Raw genomic sequence first — 6,453 nt, 5'->3', positions numbered from 1 at the left:
TAATGTTGTCATATTTTTCCTGTCCACTCTTGTTGGATCATCCGACCATCTCCCCTCCCATTATTTATTACTTTTGAAAATATCAAAAAAACAAAAAACAATTACAACTTGTAGATGCATTGCATTGTAAAGAGAATGTAGTGTAGTAAAAAGTACAGATATTTTTTTTTAGGGAGGATTATGTACTGTATGTGTATTGGCAATGTTACTTGGTAAAATGATCAGTAATAATCAATCTTATAATGAAAGCTATTACCTACTTAAAAGTCCCCCATCTAATTTCTGTGATATTTGAGTCATGAATTTTAGTTTAACAGATTTTTTGCTGTGATCATGTTATTCAAACCTCATCACTTCACTCTGGTAAAGTAATGAGTATCCTTCCCCCTTTGTGCATGTGGTACCCATACACTCGATGGTGGTACCGTCATTGTAGGAAGCAGGATATAGGAGGAAAGTTTACATTAGGAAGATGAAAGCAACTCTGAGACCCAATGCTGCCACCTACTGGTTAGTGTGAACAAGGGCCAAGGCATGGAAGTAAATCTGCGTCATCGGGATTTGAAACCAAAAAGACATTGAATTTCTAGCACTGAATATTTATGCATGGAAATTATGTATTTGAATGTTTTTCAACGTTTAAAATTCAACCGCAAAAAATTCAACCTCAAAAAATTCAACCGCAAAAAATTCAACCTCAAAAATTCAACCGCAAAAAAATAAACCTCAAAAATTCAACCGCAAAAAATTCAACTGCAACATCCGGGGATCCAAGGAGGAGCAATCGATTCCAGATTCAAGATCGGGAGCGTGCGTGAGGTGCTTCGGTGAGTGTTTAAACTCTTCTATATGCCATCGGTGTAGTTTGTTTCTGTAAGATGTAGTAATAGACAGCTGACATGTGTACATTCACGGACTTTATTGGACATAAACTAAGTGGAACTTAAACGAGATGACGTTCGGATTTTTTTTCCCGAACGGGCCAGTGACTGGCATGGGTAACCCAGGATTTCAATTTTGGATGGGCCACTATTTAATAGGAAAAATAATACTTATTATATGATCCCTGCCTGACTTGTTTGTGTTTATCTGCTGTAGACAAGCTTTAACAGCGCGGTGCGCCGCTCTCTCTCCCGTTAAAAGTGAATGTCGCTCACCCAGCTCTCTCAATATTGAAAAGGAGTGAGTGTATTTTATTTAACGTATTATCAGTTAGCATAAAATAAAAAAATATAAAAGTTAACTTCACCATCCGATCCCAGATGAAAGTTACCAGGTTTTTTTTATGAGCAACATAGTACATTAACTATGTAGAAGACAACTACATAGCACCTGCAGAAACCCTGTGCAATTCAGAGCCTGATGCTGTGCTTCATTATGTGAATGAATGAATTTAAAGTCTGTTACAATTCTTCGTTAAAATGTTGACTAGTATACCTATATTATTCAAAATGTTACCTGCAATGTTCAAACCCAAAGAAATTCTGAATTTTATTAAAGGTATTAGGATGCTTTATTTCTGTGTCCTTTTAGTGTTGTGTTGTATCTGCTCTACCTTTGGCCTTGCCTTTCTCTGCAGTAACTCCAGAACGATGTATGACGAAGGAAAATCACACAGTTGGCCAGTTAGTCAGTTGGTTGTTTTTTCCTTCAGCTGTTTCTATTGGTCACTCGTACTGGATCTGGAATATTCATTGTAGTTTGCTGCATAGATGTCCATTCACAATGGTGTAGAAGACAACAACTCACATGATGCCGTTGCCTCACAACAAACTGTCTTTTATTATTGTTATGATTAAGAAACATCTTGTGGCCAAAGTTATATATTGAACGTTTAATAAGAAAATAATTATTGTAAATGGTCCTTTTCATGGCAAACATGTTTCTCGAATTAGCCTTAGCCATGACAACGTGTTATGAATAACAAATTAATTCTGTTCCCTATATTTTTAAGTTGTTTTACTTAATACTACAATCGCTTTTCACAGTTATCTTTTAGTAGGAATTATTGATATTTAGGCAACATTTTTCATATTTCTTGATTTCCCTCAGTTGCACTTCTGGTGACTTTGTTAATCGTTTCACGGTCAATTCCCTCCATCTGATGCTGGTGTCAGTCAAAGAAGGATCCGTAGAATTGCGTGAAGCGAGGAGAACACTGGCAGTCAGTCATTTCTCAGAAAACCAAAATTAACATGCAAATGCACATAAAGACTCCAAGGTTGAGATTTTCCCACATTTGTTCACATTTAGCATGTATAGACGCCTGTAACGGAAACATGCGCATGCTGAGGGTAATTGGCTCCTCAAGCTATCGTGAGAACAACATTTGGCTTAATGCTTTAATCCTTATTTGCTGCATTAAGAAATATAAAGCTCCATTCAGTCTGAGTGCCGACTGCGCCGCTCTGTGTGGGTTTACTGAGAATAATCTTATATAAATGCATGCGTCATGCTTCCATGAGATTTGAGATGCCCCAGTAAAGCTCAGGGAGGATCAGAGTGTGGGAGAGAGGGCTGTCTGACCCTGACCGGGGTCACGTCACACAGGGGAACGGGTTGTGAAAGTCAGTGACAGCCCACAGCGCACCATAATCTGCCAGATCAGATGCTGCTCGACTCAGCTTGTTCCACAGTGCGACTCGTAGCTTAATTATCCCTTTCTGTGGGATATGAGCCCTTATCCATTTACCATGGTTATCATGGAGATATTGTGATGCCTAATTGACTGCTGGGTTGTGTACGAGAAATAATTGCGACTATTTATCCATCTGATTTTGGCTAAAAATAATCTTGGATCTTTGAAAAGAGAAGCTGATTCTTTAGGAGATCAGACAGTTTTTCAGTTGGTTCTTCTCAGACACGATAAATGTCTGTCTTTCTTTCTGGGCTGGATGTGTCTGAAGTTTGTTTTCATGTTTTTCAACTCTGCATATACATCACCATAGTGTACTCTCCGCCTTATAAGATGTATGTTTAGCAAAATGTCAAGTATGTATTTGCAGCTTTCACTTTCATTGCGCCAGGCTCAGGTATTTGAGCACTTTTAAACTCCACTAAAGAGGTTTCACTTTCACCCCAGTCCAAATGTCTGTTTGTTGGTTGCTTTGTATTGATTGTAAGAAAGATTACATGAAGACTACTGGAAAGATTACTACCAAACAGATGGATGCGCCGAGGAAGAACCCATTCAATGTTGGTTTGGAACCGGATCATGCGGCAGATCCAGAATGTTTTATGTCAATTTGTTTAACATTATGTTTTTCAATAATTGCATTGAGAATAATTAATGGGTGGAAAATCTGGTATATTTAGTATACTGATATCTGGTGTTGAATTTGGTGAGGCGGATTTTACCAGCAGAGCTGTTAAAGTTTGTCTTTAAAGAGGGAACTTTGATTTCAAACTTTGTTTTATTTACCAAATCGAAATCAATATGTTTTTTTATTTTTCTCTTCTAGACGAATGCTTCTGAACCACATGATACATAAATCCCCAAATAGTTAAATTATTTAATTCCATCACAGCAGTGGCTTATACAGAGGGTCCTCCTTGGGCAAATGCTGGCCCTGATGGATGTGCTGTCAGTGCAGACATGTATGTGAATGGGTGAATGCAACTTGTGGGCTGTAAAATTCATTGAGTAGTTAATCGGAATTGAAAAGTGTTATATAAATAATGTCCATTTGACCATTTCCATTCACACTCTCTCTTTCTCTCTAAACCAGATGTGCTCTCAGGAACCAACATTTAATTTCAAATGGAATCGGCCCTCTGTAATGTCAAAGCTATTTAGTTCTGAGTTTAAGTTCCAAACGAATTTAACTTGTGAGCAGTAGTGTCAAAGGCCTTTAAAAATTGAAAGAGACCTTATCTTCCTCTTCATATTGCAGGCGATTTTTACTCTGCTGCCTTTATTAGTTCCAAAATTCCATGTCTCGCTATTTGCTCCAAAGGCATTTTGGTCATTGTCCAGGAAGTTATAACCTCCTGCTCAATAAACATTAAAACACCCTTTAGTTATATTTTTAAATGTATTCAAACTTGTCTGCAGGATATTTAAATTGGGGCGTTATCGTTTTTTATTTAATCTCAATTTATTTGAGTTTATTTACATTTATCTTTCTCTTTAACAATCTTTTATTAAATCTTCACCACGTTTGAAAAATATAGTTTTTATATCAGTCCACCAAAGATGACAGTCCTCCTGAGGTGACAGGCAAAATCTATTAAAGTGCATATTTTGTAATTGTTTGCACAATTATTATAAACCACATGTACAGAGGCTGTAGGCAGAATTCCTCGTCTTAATGGTCTGGGGGGCAAAACTTTTTCTCTACGTGTGGAACTTGTGACTAATGAGGCGATTGTGTGAGTGAGAGTAGTATAGGGTGGAATAGTTCACTGCAGAGGTGGTGAGGATCCCTCATAATCCCACTGGCTCTGGCTCTGCTCGTTCTGATACCGAGGTCGGGGAGAGTGGTTGCATTCAGTTGGGGGTATAAGCCCATTACTGAGACGCCTGCACAGGACACTGAATGCACACTCCTGCTTTGGCCTCCAGGCTTCTCCTTGTTCCCAGGCGATTCGTACCAGACAGGGGTCTCTCACAAGCTTCAGAGTTCTATTTGAAGGGGGGTCACAAATAACTACTCACCTCTCCTCGCCTATTTTTCCTCCACATTTACATAGAAAGGAGAGCACACTGCTGTTCTGGTGGAGGATGAAAAGCACTGAGCCGCAGAGACTTCCCACTTCTCAGATGGTTCCAGCCCTTATACACTGTGGTTCCAGCACATAATTTAACCTCCTTGGTTTGAGGAAGCTTACATCTGCCTGCACGCTTCTTTCTGTGATAGCAGCCTGCATAGGACCCACATAGTCCTATATATGTTAGCAATATCTTACATGCAGCTCAGTGGAAGCCCTGCATATGTGTTAAGTGCGTAAAGTTTGCAGACTGACTCATCAAAGATTCCTTTCCTGTGGGACAGGTACTGTGGGCGTTTTTATTACCGCACTGATGAAGTTAATTCCTTAATTATACCAGCTACAAGCTTAGATGAGCCAGGATCTTTCGATAGACTGTATTCAACCTTCAAAATGAAATATGTTGTGCTTTTTTTACAGATTCTTTGCACCACACATTTGGAAAGAGCTACAACATACTCTCAAGCTTGATACCCTGACTCCAAAGGGTAAGGTTAAGAATCTAGCAACAAACGTGACAAGTTTTAACTGTCATTTTTTTAAACTTGTATTACCATTCTTTTTATTCTTATTGTGCTGTAAGGATATATATCTTCCTGGAAAATGAGCTCTTGATCTCAATGGGACTTATCTGTTAAAATAAAGGTTTGAATGGAAACAGAGCGGAAGTAGTTTGTTACTTGCGTCATCTGTTTAATTGTACATTGAACAGAAGCGTAGCGTGCCCTTACTGTCTTCGCCTCAGGGTGGCGCTCTCACTCACACACACACACACACACACACACACACACACACACACACACACACACACACACACACACACACCTGTACTACCTGACCTGAAGATGGTGGGAAAACGCAACAGAGACATAAACAGAGGAAGAACAAGCCAACTACTGCCGAGGAGGATGGAGGAAACACCCGGGGAACCAGAGGGAGCAAATACGCGCAGTGACCTGGAGTCATGGAGCTTCTTTGACCATGCTAACACATGAGGAGACACTACAGAAGTAAGAAGCTAGCTTAACTTGACTTGAGTTCACCAAGTAAACTTCAGACTGCTCAGAGGGAAGGCAAAGAAGCAGCAGCTGGAGGGAGGTAAGACAGTTTCCTCTGCTGTCTGCTAACCTGTGTGTCTTCACACCCTGTCTTTGGTACATGTTGTATTAGCATTAAACCGGTTGTTTGGCCAGTGTCAGTTCGTGTCAGGTTTGGATTCTAAACATCAATTTTAATCTCAGCTGACCTGATTCTCCCCTAAAAGCTCCTGTCTGGTCTTATTTTGAAATAAACCAGTCCCTTAGATACAATACTAACAATAAATATTTATGCAGAGGTTTTGTTTAATAAGCTTTTTTTATGCTTGCACAAGAAACAATTTTCTAAATACATGTGATGCTCGGTTTTCCCTCAAAGCTACAGAGCTAACAGTAAGCAAGGATTGACTTAAATGTGCACCTTTCTGAATCAGGAAATGTGCATGGAGGTTGGACATACAATTGGCAACTTAAAGTGGCCCTTTGTGGCCCCTGACTTAGAAGAACTCCTGACCACTTGCTCCTGTTAATTATTATTTAAAAAAATCCTTAAGAGGTGACAAAGAATTTTCACCTCACTCTTTGTCCATGTAAACTCCCACTGTTTCTATGTAAAGTTTAAAGAGATTTTACTGTAGAAAATGCAAGGGAAAGTCAGGTCATTTTTCATTATAGCTCTCAAATATTAATTATTATTTATTTTTTA

The sequence above is a fragment of the Platichthys flesus genome, chromosome 15 (genome assembly GCF_949316205.1).
Source record: "Platichthys flesus chromosome 15, fPlaFle2.1, whole genome shotgun sequence".
In the NCBI taxonomy this organism is placed as follows: Eukaryota; Metazoa; Chordata; class Actinopteri; order Pleuronectiformes; family Pleuronectidae; genus Platichthys; species Platichthys flesus.
This window is presented reverse-complemented; position numbering follows the sequence as displayed.